The 25,445-nt window shown below is 39.0% G+C and overlaps 1 protein-coding gene and 1 long non-coding RNA gene across 2 annotated transcripts in view; one reads left to right on the forward strand and one right to left on the reverse strand.

Moving 5' to 3' along the window:
- The window catches only part of ITFG1 (integrin alpha FG-GAP repeat containing 1), a 302,379-nt gene that overhangs the window by 22,602 nt on the left and 254,332 nt on the right, over positions 1-25,445 (reverse strand). The gene's annotated exons all lie outside the window — the stretch shown is intronic.
- The window catches only part of LOC134729301 (uncharacterized), a 77,124-nt gene continuing 54,391 nt past the window's right edge, over positions 2,713-25,445 (forward strand). The window contains exon 1 of the long non-coding RNA XR_010110270.1: positions 2,713-2,807. This is a non-coding gene — a long non-coding RNA (uncharacterized LOC134729301). The remainder of the gene's footprint in view (positions 2,808-25,445) is intronic.

Consider the following 25,445-nt stretch of genomic DNA (forward strand, 5'->3'; position numbering starts at 1 on the left):
ACAAAATAGATTTTGAATGTAAAAAGATGCCAAAAGATATTATGACTGAGAATAAAGATATTAACATTTAATTTTAAAATTTGGAGATGTTTTAGGCTATAGTCACTTGACATTTAAGACACTTGTTAAATTATACAGCTTATCCTCTTATTTTTCTGTTTTAAAATTCACTGACTTTAATTAAATGGATGGTTACCCACATAGAAAAAAGAACATAGCAGCTGGGCCCTGCCTGATGGTAAAATCTTCTCCTGGCCTGTTCAACTAAGGCGCACCATTTTACTTGGACTTTGGGAAAATCTAGTTTCCAATGTGAGTGGATTTTGTGACAAAATTACAAATCCAAGACCTGTGTTATTTTAGTGTCACTGTATAAATGCTCCTGGTTTTTAAACAGTCCTACTTAGTGCTCAGCATAAAGACAAGAAATAATACCACACATCTACAACTATCTGATCTTTGACAAACCTGACAAAAACAAGAAATGGGGAAAGGATTCCCTATTTAATAAATGGTGCTGGGAAAACTGCCTAGACATATGTAGAAAGCTGAAACTGCATCCCTTCCTTACACCTTATACAAAAATTAATTCAAGATGGATTAAAGACTTAAATGTTAGACCTAAAACCATAAAAACCCTAGAAGAAAACCTAGGCAATACCATTCAGGACATAGCTATGGGCAAGGACTTCATGTCTAAAACACCAAAAGCAATGGCAAAAAAGCCAAAATTGACAAATGGGATCTAATTAAACCAAAGAGCTTCTGCACAGCAAAGGAAACTACCATCAGAGTGAACGGGCAACCTACAGAATGGGAGAAAATTTGTACAATCTACCCATCTGACAAAGGGCTAATATCCAGAATCTACAAAGAACTTAAACAAATTTACAAGAAAAAATCAAACAACCCCATCAAAAAGTGGGCAAAGGATATGAACAGACACTTCTCAAAAGAAGACATTTATACAGCCAACAGACACATGAAAAAATGCTCATCATCACTGGCCATCAGAGAAATGCAAATCAAAACCACAATGAGATACCATCTCACACCAGTTAGAATGGCGATCATTAAAAAGTCAGGATCAACAACAGGTGCTGGAGAGGATGTGGAGAAATAGGAACACTTTTACACTGTTGGTGGGACTGTAAACTAGTTCAACCACTGTGGAAGACAGTGTGGCAATTCCTCAAGGATCTAGAACTAGAAATACCATTTGACCCAGCCATCCCATTACTGGGTATATACCCAAAGGATTATAAATCATGCTGCTATAAAGACACATGCGCACATATGTTTATTGCGGCATTATTCATAATAGCAAAGACTTGGAACCAACCCAAATGTCCATCAATGATAGACTGGATTAAGAAAATGTGGCACATATACACCATGGAATACTATGCAGCACACCAACATGGCACATGTATACATATGTAACAAACCTGCATGCTGTGCACATGTACCCTAGAACTTAAAGTATATAAAAAAATTGATCAAGAGGGATTTTATTGTGAGGGGATTGAAATGTTCTAAAGCTGATTTACAGTAATGGTTGTACTGAGTAAAGTCACTAAAAGTCATTGAATTGTACACTTAAGATGAATAATTTTTTGATATGTAAAATATACCTTAATAAAGTTGTTTTTATTAAAAAATAAAGAAATAAGCTGTCTTCACTGAAAGCCATAATCCATGAGAGAAGTGGTTAATACCTTTTAAAAGTATGTGGTGGTACTAGGATCTCTAGAATGTGGCTCCAGAAAGAAAGATCTTAAATTACCCTAAGTGAATAGTATATGGGGAATTTGTGAGGCTCCATGCTCAAATGCTGAGTTCTTAGATTTTTGGAAGTTAGGATCATCACTGTTTATAGAAAACTTCTTAAAACGACGGTTGTCCTCTTTTCCTGAAAGTTGAGTTATGATTGTGAATAAAGGAATCCACTGACTGACTGTTACTCCTTTGGCATATTTTGAATTACATCTGAACTCAGTTTATAGATAGCTGATAGGATGAAGTGATGAAATATGTGGTAGACAGAAAGAAGTTTCATTAAAAGAGGTGCTTAGATACTTCCAGTCTAGGTAATTATTCATTTTCACGCTCTATTCCCGGGGAATACAGCATAGTGGCTGGCACACAGTAGGCACTCAGTAGATGTCTGCTATAATAAACTGAAAGTTTGGGAGTAAATAAATTTGTGCAGTTGTTTTAGTTTTCCTTGAAGTCTTATGATATGCCATGTCAATGATTACTATGGAAGACATCTATTTGGGCTTTGAATAACAACATGATATCAGCTTACCTAATGGGGCTTGAACAAACGTGTAGGGAACACAGTAGACTTGAAAATATGGTATTATGGGAAACACATGGGATTTGAATGCCAAAAGTATGTACTTTAACACTGATTTATTTGATCTTTAGTAATCCCTTGACCCCCTTGAGCCTTAGTTTGTGTATTCATTCACCTAAACATTTAGTGAATGTACACTGTATGCCTTTTACACAGATGAAAGAGAGACAAACCTTGACCTGGAGATGCTTAAAGGTACAAAAACGAAAATATAATGGAATGTTTCCTCATTTGTAGAATTAGAATAACTATAGCAAACAGTATCATCTACTGCATGGATTTGGTGAGGAAATTACCACATAATTAATAGTACTTAACTTCTAACGTTTTATAAAACTGCTTTGTAGGTGGGAGGAGCCAAGATGGCCGAATAGGAAAAGCTCCGGTCTACAGCTCCCAGCGTGAGCCACGCAGAAGACGGGTGATTTCTGCATTTCCATCTGAGGTACCGGGTTCATCTCACTAGGGAGTGCCAGACAGTGGGCGCAGGTCAGTGGGTGCGCGCACCGTGCGCGAGCTGAAGCAGGGTGAGGCATTGCCTCACTTGGGAAGCGCAAGGGGTCAGGGAGTTCCGTTTCCTAGTCAAAGAAAGGGGTGACAGACGGCACCTGGAAAATCAGGTCACTCCCACCCGAATACTGCGCTTTTCCGACGGGCTTAAAAAACGGCGCACGAGATTATATCCCGCACCTGGCCCACACCTGGCTCCGAGGGTCCTACGCCCACGGAGTCTCGCTGATTGCCAGCACAGGAGTCTGAGATCAAACGGCAAGGCGGCAGCGAGGCTGGGGGAGGGGCGCCCGCCATTGCCCAGGCTTGCTTAGGTAAACGAAGCAGCCGGGAAGCTCGAACTGGGTGGAGCCCACCACAGCTCCAGGAGGCCTGCCTGCCTCTGTAGGCTCCACCTCTGGGGGCAGGGCACAGACAAACAAAAAGACAGCAGTAACCTCTGCAGACTTAAATGTCCCTGTCTGACAGCTTTGAAGAGAGCAGTGGTTCTCCCAGCACGCAGCTGGAGATCTGAGAACGGGCAGACTGCCTCCTCAAGTGGGTCCCTGACCCCTGACCAATGACCCCCGGGCAGCCTAACTGGGAGGCACCCCCCAGCAGGGGCAGACTGACACCTCGCATGGCCGGGTACTCCAACAGACCTGCAGCTGAGGGTCCTGTCTGTTAGAAGGAAAACTAACAAACAGAAAGGACATCCACACCAAAAACCCATCTGTACATCACCATCATCAAAGACCAAAAGTAGATAAAATCACAAAGATGGGGAAAAAACAGAGCAGAAAAACTGGAAACTCTAAAAAGCAGAGCACCTCTCCTCCTCCAAAGGAACGCAGTTCCTCACCAGCAACGGAACAAAGCTGGACGGAGAATGACTTTGACGAGCTGAGAGAAGAAGGCTTCAGACGATCAAATTACTCTGAGCTACGGGAAGACATTCAAACCAAAGGCAAAGAAGTTGAAAACTTTGAAAAAAATTTAGAAGAATGTATAACTAGAATAACCAATACAGAGAAGTGCTTAAAGGAGCTGATGGAGCTGAAAACCAAGGCTCCAGAACTACGTGAAGAATGCAGAAGCCTCAGGAGTCGATGCGATCAACTGGAAGAAAGGGTATCAGCGATGAAAGATGAAATGAAGCGAGAAGGGAAGTTTAGAGAAAAAAGAATAAAGAGAAATGAGCAAAGCCTCCAAGAAATATGGGGCTATGTGAAAAGACCAAATCTACGTCTGATTGGTGTACCTGAAAGTGACGGGGAGAATGGAACCAAGATGGAAAAACATTCTGCAGGATATTATCCAGGAGAACTTCCCCAATCTAGCAAGGCAGGCCAACGTTCAGATTCAGGAAATACAGAGAACGCCACAAAGATACTCCTCGAGAAGAGCAACTCCAAGACACATAATGGTCAGATTCACCAAAGTTGAAATGAAGGAAAAAATGTTAAGGGCAGCCAGAGAGAAAGGTCGGGTTACCCACAAAGGGAAGCCCATCAGACTAACAGCAGATCTCTCGGCAGAAACGCTACAAGCCAGAAGAGAGTGGGGGCCAATATTCAACATTTTTAAAGAAAAGAAATTTCAACCCAGAATTTCATATCCAGCCAAACTAAGCTTCATAAGTGAAGGAGAAATAAAATACTTTACAGACACGCAAATGCTGAGAGATTTTGTCACCACCAGGCCTGCCCTAAAAGAGCTCCTGAAGGAAGCGCTAAACATGGAAAGGAACAACCGGTACCAGCCGCTGCAAAATCATGCCAAAATGTAAAGACCATCGAGACTAGGAAAAAACTGCATCAACTAATGAGCAAAATAACCAGCTAACATCATAATGACAGGACCAAATTCACACATAACAATATTAGCTTTAAATGTAATGGACTAAATGCTCCAGTTAAAAGACACAGACTGGCAAACTGGATAAAGAGTCAAGACCCATCAGTGTGCTGTATTCAGAAAACCCATCTCACGTGCAGAGACACACATAGGCTCAAAATAAAAGGATGGAGGAAGATCTACCAACCAAATGGAAAACAAAAAAAGGCAGGGGTTGCAATCCTAGTCTCTGATAAAACAGACTTTAAACCAACAAAGATCAAAAGAGATAAAGAAGGCCATTACATAATGGGAAAGGGATCAATTCAACAAGAAGAGCTAACTATCCTAAATATATATGCACCCAATACAGGAGCACCCAGATTCATAAAGCAAGTCCTGAGTGACCTACAAAGAGACTTAGACTCCCACACATTAATAATGGGAGACTTTAACACCCCACTGTCAACATTAGACAGATCAACGAGACAGAAAGTCAACAAGGATACCCAGGAATTGAACTCAGCTCTGCACCAAGCAGACCTAATAGACAGCTCCAGAACTCTCCACCCCAAATCAACAGAATATACATTTTTTTCAGCACCACACCACGCCTATTCCAAAATTGACTACATACTTGGAAGTAAAGCTCTCCTCAGCAAATGTAAAAGAACAGAAATTATAACAAACTATCTCTCAGACACAGTGCAATCAAACTAGAACTCAGGATTAAGAATCTCACTCAAAACCACTCAACTACATGGAAACTGAACAACCTGCTCCTGAATGACTACTGGGTACATAACGAAATGAAGGCAGAAATAAAGATGTTCTTTGAAACCAATGAGAACAAAGACACAACATACCAGAATCTCTGGGACACATTCAAAGCAGTGTGTAGAGGGAAATTTATAGCACTAAATGCCCACGAGAGAGCAGGAAAGATCCAAAATTGACACCCTAACATCACAATTAAAAGAACTAGAAAAGCAAGAGCAAACACATTCAAAAGCTAGCAGAAGGCAAGAAATAACTAAAATCAGAGCAGAACTGAAGGAAATAGAGACACAAAAAACCCTTCAAAAAATTAATGAATTCAGAAGCTGGTTTTTTGAAAAGATCAACAAAACTGATAGACCGCTAGCAAGACTAATAAAGAAAAAAAGAGAGAAGAATCAAATAGACGCAATAAAAAATGATAAAGGGGATATCACCACCGATCCCACAGAAATATAAACTACCGTCAGAGAATACTACAAACATCTCTATGCAAATAAACTAGAAAATCTAGAAGAAATGGATAAATTCCTCGACACATACGCTCTCCCAAGACTAACCCAGGAAGAAGTTGAATCTCTGAATAGACCAATAACAGGAGCTGAAATTGTGGCAATAATCAATAGCTTACCAACCAAAAAGAGTCCAGGACCAGATGGATTCACAGCCGAATTCTACCAGAGGTACAAGGAGGAACTGGTACCATTCCTTCTGAAAGTATTCCAATCAATAGAAAAAGAGGGAATCCTCCCTAACTCATTTTATGAGGCCAGCATCATCCTGACACCAAAGCCGGGCAGAGACACAACCAAAAAAGAGAATTTTAGACCAATATCCTTGATGAACATTGATGCAAAAATCCTCAATAAAATACTGGCAAAACGAATCCAGCAGCACATCAAAAAGCTTATCCACCATGATCAAGTGGGCTTCATCCCTGGGATGCAAGGCTGGTTCAATATACACAAATCAATAAATGTAATCCAGCATATAAACAGAACCAAAGACAAAAACCACAGGATTATCTCAATAGATGCAGAAAAGGCCTTTGACAAAATTCAACAGCCCTTCACGCTAAAAACTCTCAACAAATTAGGTATTGATGGGACATATTTCAAAATAATAAGAGCTATCTATGACAAACCCACAGCCAATATCATACTGAATGGACAAAAACTGGAAGCATTCCCTTTGAAAACTGGCACAAGACAGGGATGCCCTCTCTCACCACTCCTATTCAACATAGTGTTGGAAGTTCTGGCAAGGGCAATTAGGCAGGAGAAGGAAATAAAGGGTATTCAATTAGGAAAAGAGGAAGTCAAATTGTCCCTGTTTGCAGATGACATGATTGTATATCTAGAAAACCCCATTGTCTCAGCCCAAAATCTCCTTAAGCTGATAAGCAACTTCAGCAAAGTCTCAGGGTACAAAATCAATGTACAAAAATCACAAGCATTCTCATACACCAACAACAGACAAACAGAGAGCCAAATCATGAGTGAACTCCCATTCACAATTGCTTCAAAGAGAATAAAATACCTAGGAATCCAACTTACAAGGGATGTGAAGGACCTCTTCAAGGAGAACTACAAACCACTGCTCAAGGAAATAAAAGAGGATACAAACAAATGGAAGAACATTCCATGCTCATGGGTAGGAAGAATCAATATTGTGAAAATGGCCATGCTGCCCAAGGTAATTTACAGATTCAATGCCATCCCCATAAAGCTACCAATGACTTTCTTCACAGAATTGGAAAAAACTACTTTAAAGTTCATATGGAACCAAAAAAGAGCCCGCATCGCCAATGCAATCCTAAGCCAAAAGAACAAAGCTGGAGGCATCATGCTACCTGACTTCAAACTATACTACAAGGCTACAGTAACCAAAACAGCATGGTACTGGTACCAAAACAGAGATATAGATCAATGGAACAGAACAGAGCCCTCAGAAATAACGCCGCATATCTACAACTATCTCATCTTTGACAAACCTGAGAAAAACAAGCAATGGGGAAAGGATTCCCTATTTAATAAATGGTGCTGGGAAAACTGGCTAGCCATATTTAGAAAGCTGAAACTGGATCCCTTCCTTATACCTTATAAAAAAATCAGTTCAAGATGGATTAAAGACTTAAACATTAGACCTAAAACCATAAAAACCCTAGAAGAAAACCTAGGCATTACCATTCAGGACATAGGCATGGGCAAGGACTTCATGTCTAAAACACCAAAAGCAATGGCAACAAAAGCCAAAATTGACAAATGGGATCTAATTAAACCAAAGAGCTTCTGCACAGCAAAAGAAACTACCATCAGAGTGAACAGGCAACCTACAAAATGGGAGAAAATTTTCGCAACTTACTCATCTGACAAAGGGCTAATATCCGGAATCTACAATGAACTCAAACAAATTTACAAGAAAAAAACAAACAACCCCATCAAAAAGTGGGCGAAGGACATGAACAGACACTTCTCAAAAGAAGACATTTATGCAGCCAAAAAACATGAAAAAATGCTCACCATCACTGGCTATCAGAGAAATGCAAATCAAAACCACAATGAGATACCATCTCACACCAGTTAGAATGGCAATCATTAAAAAGTCAGGAAACAACAGGTGCTGGAGAGGACGTGGAGAAATAGGAACACTTTTACACTGTTGGTGGGACTGTAAACTAGTTCAACCATTGTGGAAGTCAGTGTGGCGATTCCTCAGGGATCTAGAACTAGAAATGCCATTTGACCCAGCCATCCCATTACTGGGTATATACCCAAAGGACTATAAATCATGCTGTTATAAAGACACATGCACACGTATGTTTATTGCGGCATTATTCACAATAGCAAAGACTTGGAACCAACCCAAATGTCCAACAATGATAGACTGGATTAAGAAAATGTGGCACATATACACCATGGAATACTATGCAGTCATAAAAAATGATGAGTTCATGTCCTTTGTAGGGACATGGATGAAATTGGAAATCATCATTCTCAGTAAACTATCGCAAGAACAAAAAACCAAACACCGCATATTCTCACTCATAGGTGGGAAATGAACAATGAGAACACACGGACACAGGAAGGGGAACATCATACTCTGGGGACTGTTGTCGGGTGGGGGGAGGGGGGAGGGGGGAGGGATAGCATTGCGAGATATACCTAATGCTAGATGACGAGTTAGTGGGTGCAGCGCATCAGCATGTCACATGTATACATATGTAACTAACCTGCACATTGTGCACATGTACCCTAAAAGTTAAAGTATAATAATAAAAAAAAAATACAAAAAAAGTGCTTTGTAAACTACAAAGCAGTGCAGTGGCGCTATCTTGGCTCACTGCACCCTCTACTTCCTGGGTTTAAGCGATGCTCCTGCCTTAGCCTCCCAAGTAGCTGGGATTACAAGTGTGTGCCACCATGCCCAGCTAAGTTTTGTATTTTTAGTAGAGGCAGGGTTTTGCCATGTTGGCCAAGCTGGTCTTGAACTCCCGATCTCAGTGATCCACCTGCCTCAGCCTTCTAAAGTGCTGGGATTACAGGCTTTAGCCACCACACCCAGCCCCATCAACAGTTTTTAATGAAGGTTCTTCTAATTTCTTTTTTGGAATAAATGAAGAAATTGGAACCCTGGTTCAAGCTCTTGTCAGCCTACTTCCCAGTTATACATTCAGAATGTGAGTAGTTTTTATGTCTCTTCTTTTGTGTTAAATTGGTATATAATTCACATACCACAAAACCCAGCAGTTTACAGTGTACAATTCAGTGGTTTTTAGTACACTGACAAGGCTGTGCAACTGACACCAATTCCAGAATATTTTCATTACCACAAAAAGAAACCCCACACCCAAGAGCACTTAGTTCCCATTTCTTCCTCCCTCCAGCCCCTGGTAACCACCACTGTCCTTTCTACCTCTATGAAATTGCCTATTCTGGACCTTTCATATAAATGAAGTTGGACAATATGTGGCCTTTTGTGTCTGGCTGTATTCGCTTAGAATAGTTTAGCATGGTTCATCATATTGTTGCACGTTTCATGTTTTTGTGACTGAATAATATTCCACTGTATGAATATACCATATCTGTGGCTTACCCATTCATCAGTTCACGGGCATTTCGTCTGTTTCCACTTTTTGGGGGATTATGAATAATGCTGCTATGGACATTCATGTACAAGTTTTATGTGGACATGTTTTCTGTTCTCTTGGGAATATACCTAGGAGTGGAATTTTGACTCATATGCTAACTCTGTGTTTAATTTTTTGAAGAACTGAGTAGTTTGATTTTGTTAACTGCTTTTCTAACCTTAATTCACAAAAGCCTCTAATGAAGGAATGGTAAAAAGCCATTGCAAATGCATGTGAAAAATAATGCAAAGGGATACAATAAAGGAAATCCACACAGCTCCCATAAAACCAAACTGCATTAGGTGTTATTGCTTGTGGAGTTCCAATTTAATGGTAGGTGTTCCTTTTGAGTTGCATTAGGGTGGTAAACTTTTCTGAGGTTATGTGCAATTATGTTTTAGCTGTCATCCTCTGGATTAAAAAAAAAAATCCCTCAGGTTCCAAAGTGAACAATGTTGTAAAAATGAGCTAAATGGGAAAGCTTGACTTATGACTTAGTGCACTTAATTTTCCTTGTTGGAGATCTGTACCTCTCTGAGAGGGAAAACAATGGTCATTTCACTTATAAGGGGCCTTTTTTTAGTAGGAAAAAAAAAAAAAGACAAGGGAGCAAAACTGTTTAGTTCTGGTACATGGATAAAAGATGCTTACCTACTTTAAAACAAAAGGCGAGAAGAGTTTTTTTAGTCCCAAATTGCAAGATAGGTTATTTTTACTGAAACATGTGATTTTAAAAGAAATGTTTATTAGACTAGGTAGCTATTATTACATACATGTTACTCAACTTGGAGAGACCTAGAGGCAATTACTAGCTATCAATAGACATAAAACACAAAAACACCTTTTAATTTTTCCTTTAGCAAAGTCAGTTCTTTCATGTGTACCTTCTTCCTAGAGGACATTATTAAAGTTGTGACTGTCAGTATGCATATTCTTTTAAACTCTTAAATTGTCACCTTCTGCTTCTCTATGTTTCTATCCCTTTCCTATCCACTCATGCCTGAGCTGCCCGAACATATGTCTTTATCCGTGTCAATACTTCCATCTTTGTAAATTTGCTTATATTTGGCTCATGAAGCAAAGCAGAATACTACATTCTTTCTTGCAATTATTGTTGTGTAACAAATTAACCTAAAATTTACTGGCTTAGAACTAGAATCATTTTATTTCTCATGATTCAGTGGGTTGACTGGGCAGTTTCTGCTGGTTTTGACTAAGTTATTCATGCAGCTACACTCAGCTGGTGTTACCTGGGGTTGGGGTTTGGTGGGATGACTGCACTGGCCTGCCTCTTCATGGTCTTTCATCCTGAAGGAGACTAGCCTGGCTTTTTTCACATGCTATCTCAGGGCCACACTCCAAGAGGGCAAGTCCCACAGTATAAGGGCTATCAGGGTTCTGCTTGGGTCATGTTCGCTGATGTCTCCTTGGCCAAAGTCAGTGTGGGTTGGGGCTAATAATGGTATGAATACTGGGGAGGCATGAATTATTGGGGGCCATTAGTGTAGCATTTTATACCTGAATGTTCATTAAGGTAAACTGTATTTTTCTTTTTTCTCCTCACTTTTCAGTTTGGGGAGTTTCAGTTGACATATCTTCAAGGTGACTAATTCTTTCCTCGGCCACGTCTAAGCCCATGAAAGGCATTCTTCATTCCTATTTACAGCAAGCCACTTGTCCAACCCACTGCCCGCAGGCCACATGTGGCCCAGGGTGGCTTTGAATGTAGCCCAACACAAATTCATAAACTTTCTTAAAACATCATGAGATTTTTTTTTTTTTTTTAATTTTTAGTTCATCAGCTATCATTAGTGTTAGTGTATTTTATGTGTGGCCCAAGACAATTCTTCTTCTTCCAGTTTGGCCCAGGGAAGCCAAAAGATTGGACATGCCTGTATTACAGTGTTTTTTATTTCTAGCATTTTTTCCATCAGAGCTCTTAGCATATTAATCACAGGCTCACTGCAACCTCCAACTCCTGGGTTCAAATGGTTCTCCTGCCTCAGCCTCCCAAGTAGCTGGGATTACAGGCACATACCACCATACCCAGCTAATTTTTTTGTGTTTTTAGTAGAGACAAGGTTTCACCATGTTGGCCAGGATGGTCTCAAACTTCTTACCTCAGGTGAGGCCAGAGGTCACTTTGGCCTCCCCAAGTGCTGGGATTACAGGCGTGAGCCACCACGCCTGCCCTTTATTTATTTATTTAACACAGGGTCTTGGTCTGTCATCCAGGCTGAAGTGCAGTGATGCGATCTTGGCTCACTACAGCCTCGATATCCTGGGCTTTAGGCCCACCTCAGCCTCCTGTGTAGCTGAGAATACAGGCAAGTGCCATCATGTCTGGCTAATTTTTGTTATTTCTCGAGCCCAGTCTCGAACCCCTGGGCTCAAGCAATCCGCCTGCCTTGGCATCCCAAAGTGCTGGATTACAGGTGTGAGCCACCACACCTAGCCCACAGTTATTTTAAATTCCCTGTCTCTATAATTTGACAGTCTTTGCCATAACTGAGTCTAGTTCTTCTACTTGCTTTATCCACTCAGAGTGTGTGGCTTTTGTTTGTTTTGCCTTTTAGTGTGGCTTGTAATTTGTTGTTGAAAGCTGTACATGATGTATTGCATAAAAGGAACAAGGTAAGTAGGCATTTAGTGTGAGGTTATCTAGCTATGAGTTAGGCTGCCTTTGCTGGTAGTTGCAGCTGTGGATGTCAGAGACGAAAACATCATCTAATGCTTATTTTTGTTTCCTCTGTAGTATTTGGGTTTCCCTAGAGACTCCTTATTATTTATTGTTATTGACTTCTTCATCCTCTCATTATGAAACACTAGAGATTCCTTCTGAAATAGGGCCTGAGCTTTGCTCAACTATAATCCCTATTATTATATAGCAGACTGATTAATGTGATGGCAAGGCGTCAGGGGAGGGTAAGTGTTTAATGGTCCTTTAACTGTTAGTCTTGTCCCCCCAACCACCCACCTGCCCCTTAGGTGAGATAGGCTAAAGGGGGCTGGAGTTGGGTATTTCACTTCTCTCATGTCAGTTAGACTCTGGTAAAACCCAACTTGGTTAGGTGTTGGTAAAATAGTTTCCCTTGAGGACAGGCCTTTGTTAAGGAGAGCAGTAACTCTGGAAGTTTGTTTGTTTGTTTTTTAAAATGTTTACTCTCTTCCCTCTACACACACAGAAACACAAGGGCATTTTCCCCTCAGCTTTTGACCCTGAGAACTTGATAGGTACTCTAAGGCTGGGCCTCCAGGAGTTCTTAATGTTTTAAACGAGTCTCATTCTCAGTCTCTAGCAATTAGTCAATCGCCCTTGAAGTGTTCCTACCAGTTGCTGGCTCTAGCTGCGGCTTCTACTCAGTAATCTGTGATTCTCTGTATTTGTCTGTTCTAGTTTTGGGGGCAGTGGTCTGTCCCGTGTCTTCATTCTTTGATGGATCTAAGAAGAGCTGTTGATTTTCAGTTTGTTCTTTTTTTTTTGGTGAGGATAAGAGTACAACTTCCAACCTCTTTACATGTTGGATGGGAAACCACAAGATCTCAAAACTATAGTGGTTAAACTATTTTGTAAAATTTTATTTTAATTTTATTAAAAAAAATTTTTTTTTCAGATCTAGGCCTGCAGAGGTTAAAAGATTTTTCACTCATTATTCATTCTTTTGTTCTTTCTTATCTATCCTTTACATTTAAGTATATTTCAAAAAATGGGCAACCAGGCCTATTTTATTTTATTAAATAATTTTCGTTTCTTCTGTTTCAACAAAACCTACATTCAAAAGGCCTATTTTAGATTTTTTATTGACATCTTTAAAATGTAAAATATAGCACTTTGGGAGGCCAAGGCTATATTTTGAGCCCAAGAGTTCAAGGCCAGCCTGGGCAACATGGTGAAACCTCACCTCTACAAAAAATAAAAAATAAGCTGGGTGTGTTGGTGCACACCTGTAGTCCCAGCTACTAGGGAGGCTGCAGTGGGAGGATCTCTTGAGCCCAGGAGGTTGAGGCTGCAGTCAGTTATAATCACAGCACTGCACTCTAGCCTTGGTGACAGAGTGAGACCTTGTCTCAAATAAATAAATACAAATAAAGTAAAATCTTGAAATAAAGGAGGATTAATCTTTTCAATTACTACTTTTGGTGAATATACATAATTAAGTTAAATGTATTATTATTATGGTTAGTAAACTGTTCACTAAACTGTAATGGAAAATACATGTTTTGTGTAAAGAACAATTAAAAAATAAAATTCCAGGCTATTTACCAAGTTATTCAGAAATTCTAGAGCAACTAAGTGAAACTAATGGGAATATCTGTCTAGAATATGAGTTTTTCCTCAATGAAGTTAAGAAATAAAGAGAAAACATTTAAAGATATTATAGTTTTTGTGTCTACTATAGCGTTAAAAAACCAGAACAAGATTTTTCTTTTTTGATTGTTAAATTATTTTTGTGTGTATTCTCCTAATAAAGTTACATTTCCCATTATGTTGACTTTGCTAATGCTACATCTGCATTTCTTCTTACTCACTTTTTCTGGTCCATGCATACCAATCCTTCAAATGAAGACTTCCTTGACAAAGTGTTACCTGATCAATTCAGTCAATAATGGTCTTTCTTTGAACTCTATTGCACTTATTGCTTTGTAATGACTATTTATGAGGGTATTTTCAAATGTATATGTCTGGCTCCTAATATATAAAGTTCTTGATAATGGTAACCTCATCTAAGTATATTTTCATATTCACAGCACCTGGCAAAGTATCATGCACAGTTATCTAGCAAACAAGGTCAAGGGTATCAGATTTCTAGGACGTCTTGTAGAATATGGAATCCTAGTTCTTTCATAAGACTCCATTCTGGACACCTAAGTTTATAGAAGAAAGGGCTAATGAATAGTGAAGTCAGTCACTTATAAACACCCTTCTGAGAAATCTTTCATTAGCAGCTCATCTTGTTCTCTAGTTTTTTTTTCTTATTTCTCGCTGCAAATAAATTATAGACTCTTTAGGACAATGAATATATTTCACACTTCTCCTCAATGTGCCTGGGATTACAGCTTGTATTTGGTAGATGTTCAAAAATACTTTTTCTACTTAATATATATATATATTTAAAACTTAATTTTAAGTTCCGGGATACACGTGCAGAATGTGCAGGTTTGTTACATAGGTATACGTGTGCCATGGTGGTTTGCTGCACCTATCAACCCATCATCTAGGTTTCAACCCCACATACATTAGGTATTTGTTCTAATGCTCTCCCTCCCCTTGCCCCCGACTCCCCTCAATACATTTTTGAATAATAATAAAAAAATCTTCAGAGTAACCCACTGTGGAGTTTGCTGTATATGTGCACCATCCCCCACACCTCCACAGCTAACACACACTTTACAAATGATTCTGATGCTCTTGAACTTTTCAATTGTCCATTCTCTGTGACTCTCAACAATTTCTATTTATTCTCTTGCTTTCATCTTTTTTTCACTTGCTCCTACTTATTTTATAGATTTGTCCTTATAAGTTTCTTTTTATTTTATTTTTCCTACCCCTTACCCTTATTTAACCTCATCTCTTCTTTAGTTCTTTGTAAATGTGTGGTTGTGTTTGTATGTTGAGGGCGGGGTGGTGGTGCTACAAAATCACTCAATTTTGAAGACATAGGTTATTAAAGTTTTATAGCCCATTATTGTTTCACTGGAAGAGTCATCACACAAAACTGGTAGAAAGGAGACCCTTGATTGTCATTTCCAGGAAAGAACCAGTTGAAGTAAATAACAGTACTCCCAATTTTCTCTTCCCATCTCTATGGCATTCCTGTCTCTCATGTCATTTATCCATATGCCACAATCACCTAGTACACTGCTACTATTATTACTTTAAACAAAGTTTTTTTTAGCTCAATTAAGAATAAGAAAAATAAAAGACCTTATTTTACATCCAGGTATTCCTTCTCTAATGTTCTTCCTTCCTTATGTAGATACAAGTTTCTGACTTATCATATTCCTTCTCCTTGAATAACTTATTTTAACATTTCTTGATCAATGTCCTCATTTCTTAATCAATTTCCTCAGTTTTTGTTTGTCTGATAGCCTTTATTTCTCCCTCACTTTCTTTTTGTTGCTGTTGTTGTTGTTGTTTTTATTTCTTCTAAAAAACAAAACAAAATGGGATACATGTGCAGAATGTGCAGGTTTGTTACATAGGTATACATGTGCCATGGTGGTCTGCTGGACCTATTGACCTGTCTTCTAAGTTCCCTCCCCTCACCCCGCACCCCCCAACAGGCCCTAGTGTATGCTGTTCCCCTCTCTGTGTCCATGTGTTCTCAATGTTCAACTCCCACTTATGAGTGTATTTCTCCCTCACTTTAAAAAGATAATTTTGCTGGATACAGAATTGTAGGTTGGTGTTTTTTTCTTTTGGCATTACAACACTTTAAATATTTCACTGCATTTTCTTTTTACTTGCATGCTTTCTGAGAAGAAGGTAGCTGTAATTCTAATCTTGTTCTGCTATAGGTATTTTTTCCTCTGGCTTATTTCAAGATTTTTCTTTGTCTTTGCTCTTCTGCAGTCTGACAATGATATGCATAAGTGTAGTTTTTTTTTTTTTTTTTTTTTGGTATTTATCCTGCATGGTGTGGTCTGAGCATCCCGAACCTGTGGTTTGGTGTGTCATTACTTTTAGAAGATTCTTGGCTATTAATTACTTCACCTATTTCTTTTGCTCTGTTCTCTCTTCTCCTTCTGATACTCTAATTTTCCTTATTGTCTGCTCTTGCAGTTTGTTTACTTACAATGCTCCACTATTATATTGAGCCCTGGGGTGTGGTGGTAAAGTGCTGAGGTGGGGGGAAGCATTCTAAAATTTTATGATTTTAGAATAATCAGTCTTGAAAACCAAAAATAAAATCCCAAGCCCCGCAACCAACTGAACTGAGCCCTCCTGGGCCACAGGAAACCTGAAAACTGAATTCCCATTCAAGATTGGAAGGGAGGTTGCCCACGCTTTGCTGTACTCCCTCCCTTTTGGAGTTTAGGCACAACTGATCAGCATTAACATTAAAATAGGGATCCTGGCCAGGTGCCATGGCTCACGCCTGTAATACCAGCACTTTGGGAGGCTGAGGCAGGTGGATCACTTGAGGTCAGGAGTTCAAGAGCAGCCTGGCTAACTGGTGAAACCCCATCTCTACTAAAAAAACAAAAATTAATCCCAGCTACTCGGGAAGCTGAGGTAGGAGAATCGCTTTAACCCAGGAGGCAGAGGTTGCAGTGAGCCAAGATTGTGCCACTGTACTCCAGCCTAGGTGACAGAGCGAGACCCCGTCTCAAAAAAACAAAACAAAACAAAACAACAACAACAAAATTTAGAGATCCTAAGGCTGACAAAATACTCTCTGGCAAAAAGTTACCAGATTCCAGCCTGACTCTAGTATAGCATCACATGACAGATAGCAGGCCCTGAAGGAAATAAAAGTACTTTACTCCAAAATATTGATATATTTCTTTAACATATTTTGAAATGGCCATGCAAAGCTGTCTTTTGTGGAGGAAATGTTACATTTGCAGACAATCTCCATTTATGCAGCTAGGCTTTTCTCAGATCTAGGAGAGATTAAGAGTCTGACATATTTTAAGGTCTGAAAACAGTTAGTTACCTTCTAGTTTCGGAAACCTGCTACCTAGAGGTATATCCACATAACAAGAACCTTGGCCTCCACAATCCCCCTTCTCTTAACTCAAGCCTTTCTTTCTACTAAGTTTTTAGCTTAACTCTTTCAACCAACTGCCAATCACAAAGTCTTTGAATCCACCTGTGACCTGTAAGCCCCTACCCTTCGAGATGTCTTGCCTTTCCAGGCCAAATCAATGTATATCTTACATGTATTGCTTTATGTATTTACCTATAACTTCTGTCTCCCTAAAATGTATAAAATCTAACTGTAACCTGACCGCCTTGCCACACTTGCTCAGGACATCCTGAGAATGTTCCCCGGGCCATGGTCACTCAAATTGGCTCACAATAAACCTCTTTAAATAGTTGACAGAGTTTGGCTTTTTCATCAACAGTCTTTTGGTAGCTCTACATCCCTGGTCTGAGTTGCACAACACCCACTTGGGTGAGACAGGAAGGCTGAGGGCTTGGAGCCAGGCAAGTGCCTTGGCCTGAGTAAAGTCTGTTCCCTAGAGATGGAGAGAGCCTTGGCCACATTTCAAAATGGTTACTGTTTCTCACCCCTACCAGAAATGTGAGGGGATCTTTTTTGTTTCTTCATCATGAGAACTACATGACAAAATAATTTTCTCTGACTTTATGTTTGCCCCACTGATTTTGTATTTCAAATTAGGGAATGCTGAGATATGATAAGCTCTGTAGTATAATTACTTTTTATAGGGCTCAGATTACATTGTGGTAGGTAGTGGAATCAGACTGTTATTACGGATTGAAGTTTAAGAAAACAAAATATTGGTTCTGTTGCAATCAAATCTTATACAGAAAACAGCAAAATTATTCGGCCATCAACCACAAAACTGTCTAATCTTTTCTATATGTTTACTTGAAACAATTATAGGGTGAGTAACTTGAGCTCAAATATTAGTTCCCAGCTTTGCCAGTGTATTAGAATGCCACATCAAATTATCATCATGCACTGTATAACGACATTTCAGTCAACAATGGACCACATAAAAGATGGTGGTCCCATAAAATTATAATGGAACTGAAAAATTCCTATGGCCTAGTGCCATCTTAGCTGTCATGATGTCATAGTGTAAGGCATTACTCATATGTTTGTGGTGATGCAGGGGTAAACAAAACTACTGTGTTGCCAGGTGTATACAAGTATAGCACATACAATTATGTACAGTACATAATAGTTAATAGTGATAAATGATATTACTGATTTATGTATTTAGTATACTGTACTTTTAATCATTCTTTTAGGGTGTACTCCATCTACTTTTAAAAACAAAAAGTTCACTGTAAAACAGCCTCAGGCAGGCCGTTCAGTAGGTATTCCAGAAGAAGGTATTGTCATCATAGGAGATGGACAGCTCCAAGGGTGTTATTGCCCCTGAAGACCTTCTAGTGGAACAAGATGTGGAGGTGGAAGACAGTGATGTTGGTGATCCTGACTCAGTGCAGGCCTAAGCTAATGTGGGTGTTTGTGTCTTCGTTTTTAACTAAAGGTTTAAAAAGTAAAAATTAAAAATTAAAAAAAATTTTTGTACAACTGAACAATGTCTTTGTGTTTTAAGCTAAGTTATTACAAAAGGGTCAAAAAACTAAAAAAATTAAAAGTTAACAAGGTAAAGAAGTTACAGTAAGCTAAGGCTAATTTATTATTGAAGAAAAATATTTTTTGAAACAAATTTATTGTAGGCTGGACACAATGGCTCACACCTGTAATCTCAGCACTTTGGGAGGCTGAGACAGGTGGATCACTTGAGGCCAGGAGTTCAAGACCAGTCTAGGCAACATGGTGAAACCCTATCTCTATTAAAAATACAAAAATTACCCAGGCATCATGGCCCATAATCCCAGTTACTTGGAAGCTGAGGCAGGAGAATTGCTTGAACCTGGGAGGCAGAGGTTGCAGTGAGCCGAGATCATGCCACTGCACTCCAGCCTGGGCAACAAAGCGAGACTCCAAAAAAACCCAAACCAAACCAAACCAAACCAAAACAAAACAAAAAAACCAAATTTAGTGTAGGTTAAGCATGCAGTGTGTATAAAATATACAATAGTGCACAGTAATGTCCTAGGACTTCATATTCACTCAAGACTCACCCCAGAGTTAACTTCTAGTTGTACAAGCTACATTCATGGTAAGTGTGGTAACATTTAAAAATCTTTTATACCCTATTTTCACTGTACCTTTTCTATGTTTAGGTATCTTTACATACACAAATACTTACCACTGTGTTACAACTGCCTACAGGATTCAGTACAGTAACATGCTGTACAGGTTTGTAGCCTAGGTGTAATAATAGGCTATAGCAGCAGTCCCCAACCTGTTTGGCACCAGGAACTGGTTTTGTGGAAGACAATTTTTCCATGGACCCCATGGACCGGGGGTGGGGGATGGTTTTGGGATGATTCAAGCACATTATATTTATTTTGCATTTTATTTCTATTGTTATTACACTGTAATATATAATGAAATAATTATACAACTCACCATAATGTAGAATTGTGGGAGCCCTGAGCTTGTTTTCCTACAACTAGGTGGTCCCATCTGGGGGAGACAGTGACAGATCATCAGGCATTAGATTCTCATAAGGAGTGCACAACCTAGATCCCTGGCAGTGCTGCGCAGTTCACAATAGGGTTTGCACTCCTATCAGAATCTTATGCCGCCACTGATCTGACAGGAGGTGGAGCTCAGGCCATAATGTGAGTGATGGAGTGCGGCTGTAAATACAGATGAAGCTTTGCTTGTTTGCCTGCTGTTTACCTCCTGCTGTGTGGCCCCTTTCCTACCAGGCCAGGCACCCATACGGTCCAGGGGGTTGGGGACCCCTGGGCTATACCGTCTAGTCTAGGTGTGAAGTAGGCTATACCATCTAGGTTTGTGTAAGTACAATCTATGATGTTTGCAAATGAAATAGCTTAACAATGCATTTTGCAAAACTTACTCTCCCTATTAAGCTATGCATGACTATACTTGATAGTTTCACAAAATTTACCACACAAAAAATTAAAATGGCATTTCAAATTCAGAGGGGCCACTGCTAATTATTCATTTGTACATTTCTACATAGTAGGGATTAAAAATTAGAAATAATTTGATAGCTCTCTTTACCCCAGGAAAATGATATACCTTGAACAGATATCAACAAAAGTGATGATGACAATGATTAGTAACAACAACAGAAGTTTATTTCCTACATTATATTTTTAGATATCATTACACTTGACGAAAACTTTCAATTATGGGGATATGGAGAAGCTGAATTACTTATAGGTCGTTTAGGTCAGTGGCTCCTACATACCTATTAAGCTTTAAACCAGAGAAAAAAGAGAAAATATAATATGTATACTTCAAACTTTGTGTATAATTATAGTTGTAAAACATCCTTATCTAAGATTTCTCAGGCTCCTTGGACTCCTGAAGGAGCCCCTGGGACGTTATTAGAAATGAAAATTCTGTGGCCCCATAGCAGACCTACTCAGCTGAAACTTTGGTGGTGGGGCCCGGAAAGGTGTGTTTTAATTAACTCTCTAGGTGATTTGATGTATGCTGATGTCTGAGAATCATTATTCTAATCGAAGCTAAAAATGTACTAAACAAACGATATATGCATCAGAGGGAAAGCTGTAATACATCACCAATTTACTAAATTCCTGGCTCATTTTCCCAATAATATGTTTTAAAAGTCCTACTGGATAATAACAATGGACATCAGGATTTTTAAAAACAACAGAGTTTGATAACCACTGCCAATAAGGAGAATATTTGTTCTCTACAGATTTAATCACAGCTGTACTATATACCTGATAGTGGGACCCAAACACTTATTTTCAGAATAATTATATCATCTTTTCTAAAATTAATGAAACTTCATGAGAAGAAAGAATCTGAATTTATATTTAGGAGAATTTTTTTTTTTTTTTTTGAGATGGAGTCTCGCTCTGTTGCCCAGGCTGGAGTGCAGTGGTGAGATCTCGGCTCACTGCAAGCTCCACCTCCCGGGCTCACGCATTTCTCCTGCCTCAGCCTCCCAAGTAGCTGGGACTACAGGTGCCCGCCAACATGCCCGGCTAATTTTTTGTATTTTTATTACAGACAGGTTTCACCGTGTTAGCCAGGATGGTCTAGATCTCGTGACCTCGTGATCCTCCTGCCTCAGCCTCCCAAAGTGCTGGGATTACAGGTGTGAGCCACCGTGCCCGGCTAGAAGAAAATTTTTATTTTGCCCTTATTTAGAACTAAAAATATCTTACTGAATTTATATTTGTATCAAATCCTTATTCTCAGTTTCTTGATTTTAAGACAACATGAATAAGGAGCTAACCAGTGTGATGGGATGAATTGAGGACCCATGAATTCCTACTTCAATCAAGTTCTCAGCAAAAAAAGAAATTTATTTCACATGGGCACTCTATATATGTTATCTTACAATTAATCATGTTATAATCTTTTCTGACAGTGGTCTAAAGTTTTATATAAATCTTAGCAGTAATCTCACTAGCCCTTTAGCAAAAGGGCTGACCTTGTATTGTTTATCTTTGTATCCTCATCAAGGGGTCTGGCACAATACCATATATAAATAGATTTTCCTATTAAATTTATCATCTTGACTGTGTATCTGACATTTAGTATGTTTAAACCTTTTCCATGTAAGCAGAACTACTTTTAAAAGGTTTTCAGTAATACACAGTACTAACAGTTTTACCATACAAAGGAGACATAACAGTGTTACTTATAGTCCCAGATCAGAACATGCAGGGCTAACTCACAGGCTGAACGCTAAGAAGTAAATAGTACTCCCTGTCACATGTTTATATGAGGCTATTGTTATTCTTTTATGTTGAACTAGATAATAGTAGACATTCATTCTTTAATAAATACTTTATAATTTCTTTTAGTGATATCCGAATAAAAGTTGAGATGAGATGGCTATTTATTATTAAGGGGTAAATTATCTCTTTCACCTAGCAAGGTACCATTTAATACACTCAAGTAGTTTAGGAAAGGAGAAACTAGTGGTCTGAAGAATTTAACGTCGAAAGAAAATTATGCCACAACCTTGATAAACTCAGGATTGGTTTTCAGATTAGAAAACTAAATATTAGAAACAAAGATGGCATAGACAAAACATTAAAACCCCTTCTCATAATTTTTTAAATGTCTGCTGTTCCTTCACTGATACACACTAATCAGTATTCTTTAATGTTGTCCTAGCGTTAATTCTTTCCATATTCTACCTTGTGAATGTGTAATTATTTGAAAGGCTGCTGTGCAGGTGTAACTTAAAAAAAAAAAAGAAACATAATGAGGAAACACTTAGATAACAGGTATTGCTTCAAGCAGAAATCTGAAAACATCTGGGGGTGCTCAACAACAACAAAACAGAAAAAAATGGGCCTAGGTCTTGAATAGATATTTTTCCAAACAGATATACAAATAAATGGCCAATAAGCAAATACAATACGTGCAATATTGGGAAAATGCAAATCAAAACTACAATGGGATCCCACCTCACACCCAACAGAATGGCTGCCAAAAAGTAAAAATAACTAAATGTTGGCAAGAATGTAGAAAACTGCATCCTGTGTACTGTTGGTGGAATATAAAATGGTGTGTAGACCCACCATGGAAAATGGTATAGTGGTTCCTTCAAAAATTACACAGAAGTATCATATGATGCAGCAAGTCTGCTTTTGGGTATATACCCAAAAGAACTGAAAGCAGGGTGTCCAAGTGATATTTGTACACCCATGTTTATAGCAGGATTACAATAGCCAAAAGGAGGAAGAAACCCAAGTGTCCATGAACTGGGGGAGTGAATAGAAAAAATGTGGAATATACCTAAAATGAAATATTATTCAGCCTTAAAGCAAGAAAATTCTGAAACATGCTACACTGATGCACCTCAAGGACTTTATGCTAAGTGAAATAAACCAGTCACAAAAAGACAAATACCGTGTGATTCCAATTACATTTGGTACCTAGAGCAGCAGTCCTCAAACTTTTTGGCACCAGGAACTGGTTTTGTGGAAGACAATTTTTCCACGGACCAGGGGATGGCTGGGATGGTTTTGGGATGATTCAAACACATTACATTTATTATGCACTTTATTTCTATTATTATTACATTGTAACATGTAATGAATTATACAACTCACCATAATGTAGAATCAGTGGGAGCCCTGAGCTTGTCTTCCTGCAACTAGACAGTCCCATCTAGGGGTGATGGGAGACAGTGACAGATCATCAGGCATAGATTCTCATAAGGAGCATGCAGCCCAGATCCCTTACACGAACAGTTCACAATAGGGTTCATGGTCCCGTGAAAATCTAATGCAGCGGCTGATCTGACAGGAGGCAGAGCTCAGGCTATAATGTGATTGATGGGGAGCAGCTGTAAATACAGATGAAGCTTTGCTTGCTCACCTGCTGCTCACCTCCTGCTATGTGGCCCGGTTCCTAACAGGCCATGGATTGGTACTGGTCTGTGGCCTGGGGGATGGGGACCCCTGACCTAGAGTACTCAGATTCATAGAGACTGAAGGTAGAATGGTACATGCCATGGACTGGAGCAGGAGGGAAATGGGGAGTTAGTGTTTAATGGGTACAGAGTTTCAAGTCTGCAAGGTGAAGTGCTCTGGAGAGTAATGATGGTGATGGTTGCACACAATGTGAATACACTTAGTACTACTGAACTGTATACTTAAAAATGGTTAAGATGATATATTTTATGTTTATATGTATTTCACCACAATTTAAAACAAAAATGAAAAGTCCCCACCCCTGCCAAATATGGTGGTGATGCTAAGTAAAACTGTCCATGGTCCCATATAAAAATGTAATTTTGTCCAATACATATATTATTAGTATTTTTATCCCCAGTAAAATCTTTCCATGGCATCTGACAGCCCACTTGTTATAGCTAAATCTTGTCAACCACACCTATACCAACCGTGCCGAAGATTCACCCTTGGTAACAAGCTTCCATAACAAAAATTTCAAAACAACTACTTTATGATTTCAAAGTTTGAATTTCTGTGAGTCATTCCTTCCCTCAGTGACTCCAACAGGTACCTTAAAACTAGCTGACTTTATAAGCTTAGAGTATTTCTAAGATACACATCATATTCCCTTTTCTTCCTAAACTGCTTCTAAAGATAATAAATTCAGCATTTTAGCTAATAGAAATGCTTTCGTATTTTGTTAGCTTTTGGTTTTTAAAACGTTTGTTTTTATTTCTATTACAGCTCTTTTAACTATTTCTTGTCTGACTGTTATGCTAAGGAGGTATGCATACACACATCATTTGTACCAGGTGGTATTAAAAGTAAAATAAGGTTTAATGAACCACTGACAGGCAGAGCAGTAGCTGAATGCCTGGGTCCCTTTCCCCCTACCATCCTGTATTATTAAGGTGCATGCATCAACTGCAGCAGGATGCACCATGGAAAATACTCAAGTGCCCCAGTCTTTGTGGCATTTTAAATTTTATATGGACATTGGAAGAAGACTGGGAATATCTAGAAGACATGAGAGCTTCCTGGCTGAGAAAACTGTCTTTGTTAGAAAGGAGGAGAGTCAGGAACTAAGCTTCAATTATTAGGCTGTTGTATTCTCTAAACTCATGTGCTGAGCCAGCACTTTGCTAAACTATCAAAAGACAGGTCCTAGGACCATCAGACGTACCTCTCCTGCCTCTCCAAATCTTTTCCTAATTCGTCTGTCTGTTTACAATGCCACATGATGCCTGGCAAATAATACTACTATTTACATAGGAAGGTGGGAAGGATTTCCAAATATCCGTAGAAGTTTGGAATCATAGCTGAATATTCATAAGTTTATAAAGTTTTATGATATTTGTGAGTTTTATAGTCTATATCAGGATTTCTCAAGTCAGCACTGTTGACATTTTGGGATGGATAATTTTTTGTTGAGGGAGCTGTTCTATCTGTTATAGTTTGCTTAGCAACCTCCTGGCCTCTATCCACTAGATGCCAGTAGCACCCTCCCAGTTGTGACAATCAAAAATGCCTGCAGACATTGTCAAATGTCTCCCATGAGTCAAAATCACCCCTGATTGAGAACCACTGGTCCAAAGACAATTCGTACAAATTTTCAGACTCAGATTCTTACTGCACTCAATGCAAGTCAGTGT

Source organism: Pan paniscus, chromosome 18, assembly GCF_029289425.2.
Source record: "Pan paniscus chromosome 18, NHGRI_mPanPan1-v2.0_pri, whole genome shotgun sequence".
Lineage (NCBI taxonomy): Eukaryota > Metazoa > Chordata > Mammalia > Primates > Hominidae > Pan > Pan paniscus.